General features: G+C 43.4%; 1 long non-coding RNA gene across 1 annotated transcript; it reads left to right on the top strand.

The window, feature by feature from the left end:
- The first annotated feature begins 4,102 nt into the window (after window positions 1-4,102).
- Window positions 4,103-5,852, top strand: LOC136504183 (uncharacterized). Its single transcript, XR_010770800.1, has 3 exons — window positions 4,103-4,469; window positions 4,576-4,769; window positions 5,754-5,852. It is a non-coding gene; the product is annotated as an uncharacterized lncRNA (long non-coding RNA).
- The last annotated feature ends 14,641 nt before the right edge of the window (window positions 5,853-20,493 follow it).

Here is a 20,493-nt window from a genome sequence, read left to right on the forward strand (position 1 = left end):
CTGAGCTAAAGCCAGAGCCATGTAGCCCTCACAGTTGTACTGTAAGTCCCAGATGTTCGCTTACAGATAAGTCCTTAGGGAGAGGAATCTAGAGCACCATAAAAACAGCCCAATGCTCTAGGCCCCTTGTTCCATGTTGCTAAAAAACATCTTTTAGTGTTTATTGCATATTACATTAGTCAAGTTACAAGATCATGGTCTTTAATTGAGCACTAGCATCATATTACCCAATGCAATACCCCATAGGTGACAAGGTACATGTACAAAAGACTAGGATATCCTTAGCGGTTGTCAAGGTAGACACATGCAGCATGAATTAAATGATTAAAGGTGTATAGGATAACAAGGAAGATCCCACGCTATACTTGCCTTAAACACCGATCCTTCGGTAAGCTTTGATCTTCGACGTTCTTCTTCTTCTTCTTGATCACCATGTATATCTCACCGACTGGACATAATCGTAGAACACCACACAAACATCGATACACATACATGCATAGCATACAATTATATCTACATTAGAACAATACACCAATCATAGATAAATAAGTAAAAGAGTTTGAAATATGATTCTATGTATCGCTACGAACACCCAGTCGCGAGAGGCACGCTAATCGGAGCTACAGTTTGAATGAAACGGCTTTCGAAAGATCTACTCATAAGGGAAAATATAAAACTATAAGCTTCATGTGTTTTAACTATATAAAAGCTTGTATAAATTGAATTAAGTCAAATTTAGATTATAAAACTAAAGTAAAACAAATCATATTTTATTTATAAAACCCAGTTGCATAATTATTATTCAAGTTAAGAGTTAGACCATGAAATTCTAGAAATAGTGACATGATAAACATTGTTACTAACGCGTAGATCTCGTTGTAATGAATCTAGCACAACTTGAACGGGCCAAATCGGAGCTAAAACGCAGAAGATATGAAATAAACAAGATTTCCTTTATTAAAATAATAGATTAAATCTAACCTCGACTTTTAAAAGTTGAAAACATATCTAATAGTAGTATGAACATGTAGATTATGAAATTATGAACCTATCGCAAGTTGAACGGGTCAAATCGGAGTTAAAACGGAGAAGATATGGCCTAATAAAGATAGTGGCAATTTTGTAAATATTTTGAAATCAATTTCATATTAAAAATAACTAAAAACCAAATTAAAACATTCCTGTGGACCCGGTGTCATTTTTGGAAAACTGTATGGGCTAAAACAAAAAAAACTAGGGGCAGAGTTTTAATTACTTTTGAACAGCTCAGGATGGCGGGATGATTTTGGAAAAATCTGGGGTCTCTTTAGCAAAATGACCACGCAGTCAGCGCGGTTGCTGGCGTGGCGCTGACTAGCTGTACATGGCGCGGTTGGATAGATGGGTTCACAGTGCACCACTTGCATGGCCTGCTGTCGCAGATGTTGCACACGGTCCACACTGTGCCGAAAGGGGTACGCTCGTTCTAATCGTGCCATTGATTCAGATCTGGACAGCTGAGGAGATTTGGGGAGAGATGGTCGCCGGCACAGTGAATCTGGTGGCGGTGGTGGCCATTAACGGCGACGAGGAGCTCGCTGACGTGCACGGGAAACGCCTACGGAACATATTACGACACAGGGAAGGCAGCGGGAGAGAGAGCGGAGCACGGCGAACTCACCTAGGATGTTATCGTCGATGGTGAGGCACAGAAGGGCACGAGCCACGGCGGAGCAGATGGCGACGGCGGCGCTAGGGTTGTGACGCGCAGCAAAGCTAAAGCGAGGCAGCGTAGCGGCTCGGTTAGGGCTAGGCGAGGGCGGCGTGATGCGGCCTTCGGCTTATATGAGGCGACCTGTCGTGGGGTGGGGAGCATAGCAACGTGGAGTCATGGCGGCGGCGGACGTGGACTCCATTGGCAGCGGCGTAGTCCGGTGCGATGACGACAAGAGGTAGGGGACGACACCGACAGGTGGGCCCGGCTTGTCAGTGGCTGGTAACGGTGGGGCCGCGATGTCAGCGAGAGAAGAGAGGGGAGCTCGGCTGCGTGGCTTTGCTGGGCCGGCCCAAGAGCGGACGCGCAGCGAAGCGGGGAAGCGGCCAGCTGGGCCGAGCGGAGAAGCGGGGAGCGGGAAGCAGGCCGCGCGGGGTGAGGAATCAGGCCGACCTGGCCAGAAACTGAAAAAGGAGTGAGGGTTGAAGAAGAGTTTCTTTTCCATTTTCTTTTCCCACTTCAAAACCAATTAAAATATGAACTTAAATCAAATTTGATTAGAGTTTCAAATATACTTTTCAACTCAAGTAAAAATGAGAAATTTTGGTAAGTTTTCCAAAAATAAATTTTACAACTTTTTAAATTATTTTATTTTCAAATTTTGTGTTTCTTTTCTTTTACTTCAAAGCCACTATCAAATTTATTTCCAAGAATTTGAATTCATTTTTGAATTTTGGATTCAACCACTCAGTACAAAAGTCCAAATGCAAAAGCATGTATGCCCAAACATGTTGCTACATTACGATGAATTTTAATTTAATAAAAAATTTTATTTTCCTATATTTCATGAGCACATCAAATACCAAAATAATCATTTTAATCCTATTTTTTAAAAGTGTAAATTTTAGGGTGTTACATTGAGACGAGTGCTGCTTCTAGCTTGTTCGCTTTGAGAGATCACTCTTGATTAAAATATTGTTATATATTTCGGATTGCTCGAGTTCGGCAGCTACTTATTGTGAGCTTATTAATTGTTGCTGCCGTGAGGAATAAATTACTTGGAAACTGTAGTTTCCTGGTAGTCGTGAAAATCTGCAGCGCCTAAGATTAATTTGCTTTGTTGTTGCTACTCAAGATATCTGCAGAAGATATTGTTATTTCTAGTAAATCATTTGCTAGAAAGGCTGGTTGATAAATTGAAAGGGATCCAAATATATTTGTGTGCACCATGAAAGATTGGGCCATTGTTTTGGACACACAACAGGGCACTGATCGATGCTCGGTTGTTATCTATTATTACTAGTTCATCAACCCTTGCTTATGTATGTTCTAGAATAACGGAGACATCAATATTAATATCTTTAATAACTACATTTAATAAAACACATTAACATTGTGTCACACCTCAAAATTTTTAATTTTGGGTTGTGCATAGAAAACACTAATTAAAATAAATGTTTTGATATTTGGATAAAATTTACCAATCTTAGTTTGAACTAGCGTAAATTTAGTTATAGGAAAAATGTGAATTTTTAAACTTTTCCAAATTAATTTGATGGGCTATTGCTTGATATGATGCTTGGTTGTTGATTTATTTCATGTTGTGAGAAAAGATTTTTAAAATGCGTTTAGTAAGTCGATCTTCTTTCTCCAGCAATTCTTAGTCTTTCTCACGGATCAAATTCCTTGTTTCCCAACTTAATATCTGCTTGAGAAGTGTCCCAAAATTCTTTTCATGAAATCCAAATCACTCCTTCCTGCTCACTATTCATCAACCTATCTCCATGGATACCTCGGGAATTTCTTTGTCTTTTTCCGAAACTTGTTCCCGCTTGTTTGTGAGCAAAATCTAATTTTTAAATGCTCCAAAATATCTTTTCATGAGCTCCAAATACTTTATTTGGGTTCCTCATGTTTCAAAGGTATCTCGAGGAATTTCCCTAAATTTTTGGAGGTTTTGATTCTAGATTTTCTAAAAATATTTTATTCGTGAAATTAATTAAATCTGAAAACAATTAATTCTAACTCTAATCTATATTAAACCAGGTTTCCTTGACTAATGGATAGGTCTGTACAATTCTCTCTCACGTTGATCCACCCCACCTTGCCATGATGAGAGGACACATACAGATCATATATGCAATAGATAGCGAAGCCAGCTGTTTCAAGAACAGAGCAAATGATCAACCTCTGTTTTCCTTTCCCCAATCTATCTGGGTTATTTGCCGTGTAAGCCAAGGACTCCGTATCAAGCACGTCATGCCTGTCCGTAAATAGCACTTGCAGTTTGATGTCAATCTCCATCACCACGTCGACATATATGACCATCGCTTGTCTATATATATAAATAGCGAGCTGCTGCCCTAGATGCCGTGCAGATCATACATGCGCCGCCGCCGCCGCCAAAAGTCTCTGTGTTTTCTTTCCGTGCCCTACAGTAGGCGACTCGACGTCTAGCGTCAGTCCAAGGCGGAGTCCTAATCGAGTCGGCGGAGGCGAAGCCTGATCCATGTACAGAAGCAATTGGGTTCCTGCTGCCGCACGGTGGGAGGAGGAGAAATCAACTTGCTGCTGTCGTGTTCTAGTTAGAGGAAAATTTGTCGCAGCTAGCTCTTCCACGCGAATCGAGATTTCATTGGCTTGGTGCTATCCGTGAAGTGGTGAATTGTTGCTGCGCACTCAGATTGAGGAGAACCAAAGCTCACGTGAAATCAATTTTTGGTGAAAAAGATTTCCATCCTATTCTGCAACGTCTACACATGCATGCCTCATCTACGTATACTCAATCATGCGTCAATTATTTCTTTATTCAAAATTCTTCCCGTTTCCTTCTAGATCAATGCAAAGTTATCTTCTTATATCAGTTCATCTTATGTCTTCAGAGCTCGTCGATATCCATATTCCTCTCTATATGAAAAATCCCAGACTGAGGCCCATTCCTTTCCCTACGAGGACAGCAGTAGCCTCTCCAGTGGCCAAGGAAGCTACGATCTGCAACAGCCCAAGCCCCTCCCCCTGCGCACGTTAGCAGCAGGCCATCACCATGCTCAGGCTCAGATCGTGAGGATGACACAAGGTACAAGACGATGTAATTACGAGTTTGCCACCTAGTCTTTAATCTCCGTTTCTTCGTTTTAAATCCGTTTCGAGTAGTTCTTGTCGCGTTAGTTTCGTAAAGTCGCGCTCTAAGCAGTAGCACTAACGTATCTTATGTCACCCAATTATGAATTTATTGATTTAAATATAATTTGATTAGTACTAATTTAATTGTTTTCTAATTAAAAGCAACGTAGAGTTGTAATTCCATTCTTTTTGTGTTGCGACCATGCCGATGTAAGCTATATGATAGCAATGACTTTAATCATGTTACATGCTTGTAAATTTTATAAATAGAATATTAAATGGATTAATATGCCTGTGACTAGTTTTCCAATTTAAAAGTCATATATATATATATATATATATATATATATATATATATATATATATATATATATATATATATATATATATATATTATAAGTTTGCTTAGTTTAACAAGATGTCAGATACAGTTCTATTAGAGGTTCTCACATGTTCTTTTATTTTGAAAAGCTAAAGTTTATTTTGGTTAAATAATACATGCTAGTTTATAAATTAAAATATGATTAGTTTAACCATATTACATATAATAGACGTAGATGCTCTCACATGAAACTTTCTTGTTGCACGGTTAACTTTAATTTGCCTAAACTATATAATAATATTTATAAATAAAATATGATTAGTCTAACCTAGATTTTAGAATAAAAATATGTTTTATCTAATCTGAATTAACATGCTTCATATAGTTTTGCTAAATTAAAACAAATCAAGAAGGTAGGCTTTTCTTTACTTTTATAATATAAATCTCCCGGTAGTTGTTCCTTTCAACGGTAGTTTCGTTCTTGAAGTTTCTTGTGATTTTGTGACCATAGTAACGAGTTCTCGTTTAGTACGCTGTTTTCTCTTGTGTGGTGTGTTGTCTTAGTCTACTTTGTTTCTTGTATGTTTGCCTATGTGTGGTGCTTGCTACGAGTAGAACAAGAATCGTCTGTGAGCGCTGAAGACCAGAAGATTGCCGAATGAAAGATAGAGTGAAGCTTCTTGAAGCAAGATGCTTTGGGTGTAAAGCAAGTTTTAAGGCAAGTATAGCATGGGATCATCCTTGATGTCCTATTTCACTTTAATCACTGAATTTCATATGCATGTGTCCTCCTTGTCACCTTTATTGGATCCCCTAGAAATTGTTTACTGATTACCTTGAAACCCCGGGATATATGCATTTGGGTATCATTTGTGCTAGTGCTGAACAATGACCATGATCTTGATACTTGATTAATAATTGAGCTATAAACTATAAAAGATGACTTGTTAACAACAACAGGAGGGTTAAATTCCCTCTCCGTGAGGACTCATTTGTAAGTGATCATCCGGGACTTACAGTACATCTGTGAGGGCTACATGGCTCTGGCTCTAGTTGCTTAGAAGACCATTTCTAGCCATCTTAGAGGATACTGCGAGTTGGGTATAGGACAACCTCTGTCCTGTTGAGCCTAGCTATGGAAGCAGCTTTTTATTTTTGGAAGGGGGGTTCCTATATCCGATGACCCTGCGGCCCTTCCCGGTTAGACGAACTTCTGAGTGGCTTTATATGGTTCTCTGTGTTTTGGGCCTAGCTAACCCGGGCATTTGAGAATCATGACTCACAGTGAAAGTGTACACCTCTACGCAGAGTTTAATAAACTGATATATCAGCCGTGCTCACGGCCACGAGCGGCCAAGGGATTCTTATGCCAAAGATGAGCACTTGTCTAATTATGCTTAACTAAGTTGTCTTTGAGCTGTTTATTGTTCTTGTATAATGATCATGTGTTATGGGAACTATGGTGCTACCTTGTTGCTAATAAATGCTAAAACTTGATCATACACTTAAAAGCTACTTGCAGTTCAACCAGTGTCAGCTATTTGAACCTCATAAACCCCATGTTATATTTGTTGAGTTCGACATGGACTCACCCTTGCAATTTCCCCCACACCTCAGGCTGGATATCAGTTTGCTAGAGTCTGAAGGAGTTAGGCTTGTGATCAACCAGTCAGTTGGATCCAGTGGAGTGAAGTCTGCACCCGGAGATCAGAGTTGTCTATCCGTTGATTGCTTTCTAAGTTATCTCTTTTGCTAAGTTCGCTATATACTAAGCATTATGAATTGATACTGCCCCTTCATTTGTAGCTATATGTGAGATTTGATTTCCAGGGCTCACATAAGGTGTGCATTCGGCTTTGTCCTTGAAACCGGGTGTTACACATTGAGCACTTTTTCTTGTTTATTTTCTCAATATTGTTCTGACACATAACACAAGAATAATCTTCCAAGATTTTTTTCCTTCTTCTCAATATATTCCTGGTGTTTAACCTGTCATTTAGGAGTAACCAAGTGAAAAAATTTATCCTTGGTATACATTTGGATTTCCAAATCCACAGCACTGTCACTGGGGGTCTGATGGAGATGAAATGACGCTGATAGAACTTCTGTGCAGAATAAATAGTGTGCCCCCAAATGAAAGTCCACTCATCATTCTCTTCATGATCATAACTGTTCAGCTCTAATAAATCATCTGCCAGCAGCAACTGTTCATTATGTGCCTGCCTTGTCATAGGTATGCTGAAAATATCCACTATGTTTTCACTCTCCCTCACCCTCTTAAGAGAAATCACTGTTTCTTTTGCAAAGGAGTAAAGATTGGGGTATTTCATTGAGAAAATTCTTCCAAGAATGATATCATCCCAAAAACTGATTGTGTCACCTTGTGCGGAATACACATGGCAATACCTCTATATTGTTGATGTAGTCGAAGGATATCCTTCCACCAAAAGGATCCATTTTCTCTTCTCATGTGAGACACTCCATTAGGGTAATATCGATCCCAGACAAGTTTTACCCATTGAACCTCTTTCTTTTAATAAAACTTATCTAATTGCTTTAACAACAAAGCATCATTCTGCAATTGTAAATTACTACTCCTTGTCCACCCTTGTCTTTTGGCTTCATAACTATCTTCCAAGCTGCAAGATTATATCCCTTTCTTTCTATATTTTTCAATTGCTTCAACCACAGCAACTGGTAGCTTTAATGAGCATATGTAATAGGTAGGCAGAGAAGAAAGCACTGAATTAACCAGCTGTAATCTACTAGCAGAAGAAAGAAACTGAGCACTAGCTGACAATCTTCTTTCCACTCTACAAATTAGTGGAGCATAATATTTAACTTGGGGCTTTGTGAGACCCAGTGGCAACCCAAGATATGTGAAGGGGAAAGTACCAACTTGACAGCCAAACACATTACCTAAGCTGCTGGCTTTTGGTCCATCCTTGTTAATTGGCACCAAGCTGGATTTGTGATAGTTCACTCTTAGCCCAGTTGACAAAGTAAACTTGCTTTAGAAAAATGAGTTGCTGCTCACATCCTTGCATGACAATAATCGTGTCATCAGCATATTGTATAATAGGAAAAGCAGTACCACTGTTTTGAGGGAAAGGAGTGATAAGAATTCCTTGTAGGTATGCATCATTTATCACACTTTGTAGTAGATCAGCAGCTATTGCAAACAGCAAAGGGGATAGTGGATCTCCCTGCCTAACCACCATCTTGCATTCAAAATCGTTTCCAGCCACCATTAAGAAGAACATAAGATGTGGCCGAGGACAGAATATCCATCATCCAATTTATCCACTTGCTTGGAAATCCTTTAGCTTCTAACATTCTTATTATCACTGAATGTTCTACTATATCGAAAGCCTTCTCAAAGTCTAACTTCAATATAATAATCTCTCTTCTGGAATGGTGACACTGATGCAAAAATTCAAAAGCCCATCCTAGGCAATCCTGAATGGATTTTCCTTTGACAAACCCATACTGATTCTCATGGACTATTTTTGGCATCACTCTCTACAATCTGTTAGCTAGGATCTTATAATGATTTTCAGAGATGTGTTGAGTAGGGAGATAGGTCTAAAATCAGTGATGTTTTCTGGGTTATCTTTCTTGGGCACAAGAGTGATATATGAGTGATTAATGCTCTTCAAATTAGCTGTGTGATTATAGAAATCAGAACAAAGCTTATAGAACTCCTCCCTGATGATGGCCAAGCTTTCTTAACAAAAAACCCATTGAAGCCATCTGGCCCAGGGGCCTTATCACTTGGAAGATCTAGAATGATGGCACCAATTTCTTCTTTCGAGAAAGGAGTGCAGAGGTCCTCAAGCTCCAGGACCTCTGGATTTCTTTAGAAGTGGAGGTCGTAGTTGAGTTAGGAAAATTAGAAAAGTGGTGTATGTAGATTGGATAGCGTTTGGTTAGCCACATGCCGCAATGGTGGGCATGGTTAGTTGGAGCTAAGATTCGGAGTCTTATGATATGCACTTAGGCCCTGTTTGCTATTGCTCTGCCTCTGGCTCCTCATACGGAGCAGCTTCTCCTAAACGGGGCCTTAGAGTTTGCGACTGCTTCTCTAATTGAAACAATGCAATCAGTGTGCGGCTGTCGGGAGCCACATATCACTTTTTGTGCTCTCCCTATAGAGGGGTTAATCATCCACGTGGCCATCGTATGGTTATTCCAGTTTTATTATCGTAGTGGTTATGCTTAGTTGGCATTGTCAATTCCATTCCCGATTCGCTCTTGGACGGTAAGTACCGGTCCATTCCAACTTATTGTTCTGAAATTTAATGTAATACTAAGTTAGTAGACTTGTATTTTGTGAAGATTATGCGTAACAATTTTCTTTATAAACCAATTGTGAGGTATTTGCTACACTTGAAAAGGTAGCACAATAAGGTCCATCACTTCTTCTGTTCTCCAAGTACATGAGCTGAAAAAAATAGAACTGCTTCATCTATTATCCCTACACGCCATCATCGGTAGAAAAAGAAAAAATATGAGAGCAAGGAGGCATAGGTAGAAAGAACTGTTCCCATGCATGCTGACCGGAATTGGCCAATGGGATTGAAAGTGGCATGATCCTGTCTGGGATGGCCGGAAAAGTCTTGTGCTGTTTTTGGTTGCTGAACCAGAGAAATTGGGCTTCCTATGCAACTCTGTGTGCTATATTGAGGCGAGTTTAATAAGAGATGAGTTCCTGATGTGTCCATACCTGTATCATAGCCTCTACAAATGCGTTGGTCAGGAACTTCTGTCATTGGCAGCATTACTATTGTGGGTAACAAGAAGGAGCTGGATTTAAGTTGACTCACACAACTCTATAGCCGAGACCTGAAAATAATGAGTGGATATATAGATTACATAACGGGGCGAATGAATAGGTCTACTATATATTGGTGTAAATCTAATGATCAGACCGCGACGATTATGAAGGAGATGGCAGTCCTTCAATGCCGATTATGAGGAAAATTACTGACCTGTACCTGGGTTCAGGGAAATGATGGAGGTAGCAGGATGAATAATTAGCAGTTTGTAAGAGGTTGGATTTTCTTATATTTGAACATTAATTTGATGTGATATTTATATTGTTCAAAAATATACTCAGTCGAATGAATATATAAAAGATCTATAATCTCTACAACTAAAACAAAACTAATAAGGTCATCGTCAACCAAAAGGGATGGCCCTCCAAACATAAACCTGTGGCTGATTTTTTTAGAAACCCACAAACCCCTTCACTTGTCGGATTTATTAACTGTTTTTACCACCCCGCTTCATTGTTATGAATTATATTGACAGACTTCATTTAAAAGGGTGGGGCGGGGGGGGGGGGGGGGGGGGGGGGGATTCTAACAAACGATAATTTAGCAACAAGAAACTGGAATGCCTGCAAGCAATGCATGTTCTATTACAAGAACAAAACAATCCATCACCTCATTTGACATGCCGTTTATCAATCAGGCGGCAGAGATAGACGTACGTTCGTTGTGCAGGAGCAGTAGAAAACGACAATGACTTTCATCCTGTTCTGTAGTTGCCAAACTTGCTAGTTTTCATTGCAAGAGCCACATCATCATTGGTGGTGGATGAGGCGCCTCGTGATACAATAGTCGATGTGACGACCCCATGCAGGTGGTGCACACGGCCCTACCTTAGCAGATCTATGGTGGAAGAGTAGCCATAGGGTGTCCATGCACTGCCACGATAGAGGAGGCTCCACGATGTTGTTCCAAATTTGGCAAGCTGTGACTGGTGCAAGGGGCTGGATGGCGCGCTTGATAGAAGGGTGGCCGGATCCATGGTTAGCGCTGCTGGGTTCATGACAAGCATATCGGGTATCCACAAATGGTGGGTTCCACAGCAGGCCTCCATACTAGGCTCTCTGTTTTTTTGTGTGCTTGGCTGCACCCGCCTATGCAAATCATTATTTGCAGAGGCCTCTTGGTAGAGGCGTGGTGTCCTTGCACTTCTAGGAATGGCTTTTATCTGCCTTCGCAAAATAATTTTGTAGTAGTGTGCTTCACGGTTTAGCTACAGTATAAGGTGCTACACATTGTGCACTCGTTGGCCCACTGTAGAGGCATATCACCCATTAAGTGACCCTTATCCAATATGTTGCTCCAATTTCTGGTTCTGTGAATGGAATTTTTGTGTTCAGTATGTTTCTTCCTGTTGATACCCAAAAATAAATCAACATGATTTTTTACGTGAGCAAACTGCATATGGTCTATGAAAACACAAGTTCCTTGAATTTGCTTCATGGTGACCTTGGAGCTGTATTTTTTTGTGGCAAACACATCCTATGATACGTTCAATTGTCTCTGTTTAGTTCACATTGGAAATGTAAATTAACTGCTGCAGTTCAGTTAGGCAGCACCAAAACTTTGGTTCCCTGCTGTTGCTAATTGATCAGTGGCAACAAAGATTTTCTGGTTGGAGACACTAGAGGTGATGGGTGCCAATTATATGCTAGATCGTGTTGACAGCAAGATGATCAAAGTGATCATGGCCTTATCATCTATTTTGGGGCAGCCTATGTATTATGTCAAAATAGTACAAGTACAAATATTGTTGAAAATTGTGAGCTACGTTTGGTTAATTCTAAATTTATTGAAAGTGTTATGGTAATTTTTTGAAGAGCCGTGTTATATGTGTTATTAGTATTTGACTATTAGTTGGTTAAGGTAACCATATCTTCGTTCTATCACTTGACTAAACTTCATAACAAACTGTCTGTCGGCAAAGATGAGTGCCTAGACATATCTTCAGTGAGCCTCGACCTATCGGTTGGAAAAAAAAAATTAGTTCTCAGTTATTGGTAAGTGTTTATATAAACGGACCACAGTTAAATAGATAAAAGGATGGAGTTGGTAAATATCTACGCCGACATTGGTAAGCTGGTGGAGCACCACTTAGGCACTTACTGACACCAACGCAATAAAGTTTGCTGTCAAGGAGCCATGTGTATGGTGTAGCGTTTAAATGTATATGTTGCTAGCGTAGAAGGGTGATCTATAAGCCATTTAAATAGTTAATACCATTCCTAGATAAATATTCTTAATTACTATACATGGGACACAAGCAAAAAATGTAAATGAGTTAGTGGTACTGCATGGTTTATCACATGCAAATGTTCAAGCACTTATTTGTGTACATGTCAAATACCTGAGAGGAATCCCCGGAAACGAAATTTACAGACGGTATATTCACCCGAGCTTTGTATTACACACTACACAGAGCAATCAGCCAACTGGAAAGGAAGATTATTCGTGTTTATTTTTATATTAGGAAACAGAAAGCCACAAACATGAGGCTGAAGCACCAACAAATTACGATACTATAAGCTGGAGAACGAACCTACTGTGGACGCACCATTGAATGGCGCATGGTGGGCACTGCTGTGGCTGCCTCAGTACTCCCTGCTTGTCTGCAAACCCTGAAGCTGCTGTGGGTGCCGCCGTGATTGTCAGAAGCAGAGCCACCATTAGGAGAAGCAGGTAGGCAATAGCAATCATCTTGTTCTTGTTCCTGATGATAGGCTTGATGCAGGATGACATGACTTTTTATTGGTTGACACTACCAATGTGTACAAGTCCTGTTAATACACAATGCAATTGAACTTTTTCATGAAAATGGAAGTTTTATTAATTTCAAGAATGTTGTAATAAGAATGTTGTAATAATAAAACACTGTCATGAGCAAAATCACAATGTAGAGACCAGAAATAACAATAAAGAACGTATAGAAAATGCGGATCTCTCGAATCACTTATTGTTCTTGGAGTTTTCGTGTTGCAGTATGTTGGACTCACTCTGTAGCTTAATGTTCTTACAGATTTATCAGGTGTATTTTTCTTCTAACATCATTTTTTACTCCATGCAGGGGTGCTTCTCCTTTCCATGGTCTCAGCTGTTCAAGTCGCAGATACACACAGAACTTAAGCTCAACTCTGGTACCAGCTGTTTCCGCACTGTTGATTGTGGAAGCATCCACTGCTGAAGCTCTTTCTCCCCTGCCGGCAGTATGGGTATGTGGGCGTGGTCTGGTGGGCACGTGAGGCATGTGTTGAACATCCTCTAAATATGCATGGAGACCTCTGGAACTTCCGAGCTAGAGCTCATCATAAGAAAAGTCTGCTTTCATTTTCCCCATGCCTCACATTTCTATTCTAGAAAGAATACACAGCCACAAAACTGTTGGTGTAGCTCCAGGGAGAGAAGAAGCATCAGACTCTTTACATTTTGGTTTTTTAAAATGCTGGAGCTTCAGCATATATAAACGTTCAGACCGAGCAGCAAATTTATAGCAAGGAAATAACATGACGACTTCTGAAATTTGCATCGCATTATATTCTCATAGTAAAAGCTGCCACATGTGTCCACATTTCCATCATCAAAGACAAAGAGCGCACCATTGAATCTTATATATAACAAGTAGGTCGCTGTGCCATAAATCTTGCCATGGTGTCAGCAGCACCTTCGTGGTCGATCCTTCAAATTGGGGTGAAAACACTCTCGTCTTTTGTCAAAAGCTACTAGAAATTTCATTTTTAGTCTTTCAATTTACGAATGATAGATACAATTACAAAAATATGCCCAATAGAAAATAGCCTACCAGTCTTGGAGATTGGTACAAACTTAAGCACCACTATTGGAAGTTGGGAATGTCCACGAACTCAGAAAAACACAATCAGTTTGCAAAAGATACATCAGTGAATAATCTGTAATCGGCTAGATAAATTAAGATATAAGTCTGACTCTAATAAAAGAGTGTACAAACGAATTACTTTGAATACCAAAGTCCTACAGGATATCTGGTGTTCAAATATACCACTGAATTAAAAAAAATTCTGTGGTTCATCAGGAGTGGTGAACTTTAACTAAAGATAATTTATTAAAGAGGAATTACATGAATCTATTTAACACCTCATCTTTGAGTGTCTGTGTGCTAAGTTCGTGTTGCAGGTGACATGTTTTATTTTGGGTCCTTGGAAAATGTAATGGATATCTTTCATGGTCAAATAAGTGGATGTTGTTGACAGGTGGTCCAGCCTTTTGGTGGATGGCCAAATAATGCTAGATTGATATTTGAGCGGGCCGGTTTGGTTATGTGTTGCCAAATTCATGTAATAATAATTGGTTATAAAATTTATTTTTTTTATTTTTTTGTGACCACAGGCCGCCCATAGTTTAGACTGTCTTGAATATAAAGCACATGTTAAGTTTGGTAATGAAAAATGTATGGTTCATTGTGGCCATATTTTTCTCCTCACTCTATGAATCTCAAAATCGATGCCATCAGCGAAACTCTGGTTTCCGGTAATGAACTAGCCGAGGCATCCAAACGAGGTGAGGCCATTAACTCATTACTAGGAAAACAGTCACTAACGACATGTAGGAAAAATGTTAAAAATAACGTAGCGAACGAATTAGTTCTTTAATTATTAGGACATTGCTTTCTTTAGGGATTACATGTACGTCAAATGGCAAAAACTCTCACACGAGCAGATGAGAATGGACTATATATTCACCATATAAATCCATATCACTTACTTTTTCGTGGACAATATATGCTTAGAATTCGTGCCCCTGCCAGCGGAACAACTATGCTTCCATTCAGAGGCGGTTCTTCCAACATGGCCTTTCTATAGAGTTCTTTTACAATGGTTTGGAAAGTACCATTGGTACCTCTAGGTACTTTCATTTTTTTTATTGTCTAGCTAATTAACTGAGGAAGATTATTTGTAATTTATAATTTGTATTACAGAGGAAGTTTTGGTAACTAAGGTTGTATCCCTCTCAACCCACGTGTTCTTTTCAGATTTGCATCAACCACTGACCCCTCTGCCCGGCAACCGCGATAGCTCGAGGATGCCGCCACCTTTGCCGTCGCCGCCAGGCACTCCTCACTCGACCTGCACTGATAAATGAACAGCTCCGAGCACATGGGTGGATTTAGATGGTCACCCATAAACTAATTAATTACGTGGGTTTAGGTTGAGTGGACTGGATGGATTACATGGGTCGAAGTTCGACTGCCTTTATTCGTGTTCCAGCACGAACACACGAGCTCAGCTCTCTACAGCCACACGACCAACAGCATCTTCTCTACCACAGCAGCAAAACAGCGAACCAAGCGTACAGGATGTGATTGGACATCCACTTTGATGATCCCTCACTGTGCTCCCCTTGCAGTGAACCATGGAGCTTGCAGCTGCCGTTCACGGAGAAGATGATCTCCCAGGAACACAAGTCACTGTTACTGCTCTGCTACACGTCGTCTCCATCTACACCAAGCCACTACTCTGCCGCCAGAAGCAGTCAAGGTTGTGTATGACAGCCTTCAGCCACTCCTATGGGGCCTTTATTAGCTATAGAGTAGTACTTTGAGGCACAGCCCGCCTACCAACTAGGAGAGTTAAATATACAAGCTCTGCCACGAGCCCTACGATTTAATAACTAGACCTATCATGGTGGAATACAGAGGATGGACAAGGCTGTCACCACTTGCCACCTACCATAATCTATTTGGAGGCCTAGCCGTATCCACAGGTAATCTATAGCCTAAGCACCACGCTTAATCTACAGGCTTAATACTTCGATCCGAGCTCCGATAATGAGATCAAAGCACCCTAACCATACGGTGGAACCGGTACTAACGAAAGACTACTAATGATAAGATAACCTATGCTACTAATCCCAAACAATAAGCACCTAAGCTCACTAATGATGAACTCTAATGACTAAGTATTTAAAGTAAAGCAAGCAATACTAGAATAAAGTACTGAAATAAATACTGAATAAAGTAATGCAGAAATGAAAGAATTACAAAGGAGCTATACGAGACTCAGAAGACTCTTTTAGACTCTGAGAAGCTCTGCTCTCACTCTACTCCACTACTAGACTACTACTCTATAGCTAATGCTAAGATAGAAAGCTAAGAGAAGCTTGGAGAGCATGGAAATGAATGGGGCACTTCTCCACCGAGCTCCGCACCCACTATTTTTATAGTGTATAGTGATGGGAGGGGTATTTGTAGGAAGTGGCAAGGTCGGTGGAGCACCTAGGGCGTCGGGCGGTGGCAGGGGGGCGCTGGCTAGCCCTTGGATGCACCGCCTTAGCATCCAAGGGTGCTGATTGCTCCTCCAAGGTGGTTGTGAAGACAGCACGTGGTGAAACTCCGACGGTAATTCGATTGGTAAGTCAGTTGGAGGCTCTCAAGTGTATGACAATGGGCCCATGAATCCACCGTGAACAAATCTTGTCCGTTGATCAATCCGACTTGAATGGAAGCTTCTCATTGGCTCTGGAGCAGCTCCCACGGATCGGTGACGTGACAGGGCCACCTAGGGGGCCGGGCATCACTCTAATGGGGCCATGCAATGGGCCCAAGTGGGTCCAAGGCCTCTTGCCATGTCCACTTCCTCCATATGTCCATATTTGTCACCTTTTTAGCCAAACTTTGGTATATTTCCTACATACAAATAATTCTACAAGCACAAGTGGAACTAGATGAAATTTAAACATAATTCTACATATGTGATGATGATTTACCTCACTTTACCATGATTTTGGGTGAAATGTTGATGGTCAAAATAGGTGTTAGTGACCGTCAACACCCCTCTCTAGGTAGCCTTGCTCTCGGTGCTGAGTAGAGGCCAAGGAATGGAATGGAATGAACTATCTTCTCATGATCCCCCCTGCTCCAGGTCCGACCATATCCCTTATGTAATGAGATAGGTTGGGTACATGGTGTTTTGGGGAGTGAGTCTACAGTCTACATGTGCCGGAGTCCAAGAGGGCCTTGCAGCGACGCAATGTGGACCGCGGCAGTGTAGTGGAGCCAAAAAAAACCTTGGGCTGCTCTGTCCTGACACTCTGCGTGTTAGGTTGTGTCGCCGTGGACAGGCCTCCCCCAAGTGGACCTTCTAGAGACTTGTTGGCGGTGAAGGAGGTCAGCTTCAGGGGCTGACGTGTGGGCCCAGGGGCCTCCCAGCCCCTAGAGGCCATGGGAAAGCTTTGTCTTCTTGTGTCACACCCCGTGTGTGACCTTGTCGGCAATATGGCCGGCAATGCTGTGCCCAAGGTGCAGCGCTAGGGAGCCCCCGAGCCTCGGTATCTCGGGGCACATCTTCTTGCGCCTGGGCCTTGGCTAGCATTGTTAGTCATGTAGGAACCAAGGGCCGGGCCAGAGTGTTGGCGTAGATCCGGAGCCTCAGGGCTCGGGCAGGCCCCTGAGCCCCAAGTGGAGGTCGTAGCGTAGTCAGGCTCGGTAGGGTTTCTTCTCCGGAGGGTGTGCGTGAGTGTACCAGATGGTTATAGCATCTGAGCCTCTAGGTGATCCTAGAGGGGTCGGTCGGGGGTCTTCTTCGTTTGGGAACCATAGGACCTGAGGCTTCACATACCCATATGTTAGGATCTCGTCAGGAGCCCCTTAGCCCTTCGTGGCCTCACCTAGCGTGATGGCAATGAAGGGATGAATTCGATCTTCTGGTGATCGAACCCTCCTTGGCGGGGATGGCTTCCGCTGACAAGGGTGTTGTGCCATACTTGCGGCCTTCTTCTCCAATGTGATGGTTGTTGCTCGGCTGTCGGGGCCGAGCGATGATGGTGCTGATCCCTTCATGAGTCTATGTCGCATAGGTCTTCGACTAGAGCGAGGGCTTGGCGAACTCATCTAGGAGTTGTCGACCTTAGTCCTGGGGTGCCCTTCTTTTTGATCGGAGCTTGCCTTGGGTCGAGTGATCGAGAGCATCTGGGCTCTGGCTTAGGGCCATCTAATCATCTAGAGCGTCATGCCCTTCTAAGGGCTCTGGTAGGAGGTCCCGATCCTCTTGAGACGGCCTTCTAGGGCTGACCTTCTATGGTCATAGATCAGGGTGCAGGGAGCGTGTTGAGCCTTGGATGGAGGCCCTCATTGGGCCCACTACTCAGTCGCTCCCGCACCCAACTCTAGGGAGTTGGTTGGTTTTAGGGGTGCATCACCCAAGTGCCCATCGATTGGGGGATCGGGTTGCTCCATCTAGGGAGCTGGCACATCCCCTAATGCCGTCATGGGGCCTCCTTGTTAGCGGGAGTGGTGGCTTCTGGGCACGTCCCTTCCACTGACGTCTTGTGTAGGTGGTTGATGGCATCTGGGCCATCGTGCCTGGTGAAGGAGTTATGGTGTGAACCTCGGTGTCGTCCCACTTCATCTAGGAGATGGGACATCGAGGCCACGTGGAGTAGATCTGGTGGAGGAGGAGCCACAGCACTTGGTGCGCATGGATCTAGGCCATCGATGATATCCAGTGGGCACGAGGGGAGTGGGATCCCCTCAAGTACCGTGAGGAGGCGTGCATAGAGTAGGCGGCGCACGTGGGTCGGACCTCATTCATTCCTGCATGCTCGGGTCATAGGAAAGGCAGGATTGGGGGGAGAGTGGGCGCACCTTTCATTTCTACTTCCTATCGCTTCTCCATCCGAGTGCTGCTGATCCCGCTTACGCCCCCCTTGGCCAGCCTGCAATGGTGGAGTGGGACACTTCAAAGGCTGAAGGTGAGATATTGGAGGTGGCCCGGGTGTGGCTGATTCTCCCGCCCTCTGGATGGGATCTGCCGAATTCGAAGGCGTTGGAACTAGCACAGGGAGAATCGTAGGTTGTCTCCTTTATCCCCTTCCACCTTGTTGGGTTTGGGGTCCCCATGCATTCGTTCATGGAGAGGTTCCTCCACTACTTCAGGCTGCGGCACCATGACCTGATGCTGCACGGGGTAGTGCACCTTGCGGTGTTTGTCACCCTCTACGAGTATTATCTAGGTATCGAGCCCCACTTCAACTTGTGGAGGAGGATCTTCTGATTGAACTTGAATAAGGAGGGCAATGGATCCGTGCAATGGATCGATGCTGCCGCCATCCAGTTGTGCAACAAACTAAAGCTGTGGTACCTAGAGCATTCCTTCCCCACCTCCGAGAATGGGTGGCACCAGAAATGGTTCTATCTTTCTGATCCCTCTAGGTCTCTACCGGCCTAATCCCCCAACCATCTGTGGCTGGTGGCGCCAACGTCTTGGAAGAGGGTCCTGGAGGGCCCTGCCCTCGAGGTTGCCGATGTGGGAGAACCTCGAGTTAGGGGACCAGTCCACGGTGGCCACTGGTGCTGAAGGTGCACCATCACTTGTTGCTGCCACCCCGAGTGGGCGGGGAGTTGAGGCCGCACACCATCATGGTGGGGCCGGTCGCTGTGACCCCAACGCGTCCGGTGGGATCTGGTGCCATGGTGGGAACCCTCTTTTAGGGTACCCTCCCCCTAAAGCTGAGGCGTACCGAGCGGAGACCACTGTCCTCGATCTCCCTCTAGCTTTGAGGCACGGGGAGGCCGGTTCCTCGTCGGTGGCCACATCGCTTTCTCCTATGGCACCGGCCGTGGGACCACAAGTGTTGGACGACGGCCCCGACGTGGATGCATGGCTGGAGCTGATGAAGCGATGCGGTGCCTTTGACGAGCTGGTTGCCTTCTTCTATGACTCCTTCACGGAGATGATGGGACACACATGGGATTTCTTTGGCCTTCAGCAGGGGATATACGACTCTTGCAGGGTGAGAATCGGTTGGACAATCATGACACCATAGTCGGCGCCGAGGTTTTGCTTGAGCTTCCTTGTTGTTGTTGGTGCAGGCACTGCTCTAGTTCTCCTGAAGGAAGTCAGACCTTGTCGGGTTCATAAACCCGGGGTCCCTAATGGGCCTGCTTCCCAGCAAAAGCTCAACCCAGTAGATGACATTGCAAATGACGCGAAACTCCTAGGCCGGCCTAGATACCAAAACGGCAGGCCAGAAGAGCGAACCAGTCTCCGACCGGAAGACCTGGACAAGGACGAGACAACGCTCGCTTCCGACTCTGACCTGCATCTCCGACCGGAAGGCATAGCCAAGCAGGGGGTGACGCTCGCTTTCTGACTTCGACCCGCGTCTCTGACCGAAAGGCCTGGCCAAGGAGGGGGCGACGCTCGCTTTTCGACTCCGACCCGCGTCTCCGACCAAAAGGCCTGGCCAAGGAGGGGGCGATGCTAGCTTTTCGACTCTGACCTGCTTCTCCGACCGGGAATACACTAAACCTCTGCTTATAGCTCTTCTCTGACCGGCATAGTCGGAGCCGACTAGGAACGACCGACCGGGGACACCCGCTCGGTGAGGACCCAGGAAACGAGCGGAACAAGTAAGGTAGGGGGCTCAGGTCAACCACAATACCGAGGATCATACCCTGCACACCTGCAGGACAATACTGTCAAGTCATGTCAGAAGGGTGCTTTATAACCTTCTAGACATGTCAGAACACGAACAATGTTGTGGGCGCCGACATT

This window comes from Miscanthus floridulus, chromosome 14 (genome assembly GCF_019320115.1).
Source record: "Miscanthus floridulus cultivar M001 chromosome 14, ASM1932011v1, whole genome shotgun sequence".
In the NCBI taxonomy this organism is placed as follows: domain Eukaryota; kingdom Viridiplantae; phylum Streptophyta; class Magnoliopsida; order Poales; family Poaceae; genus Miscanthus; species Miscanthus floridulus.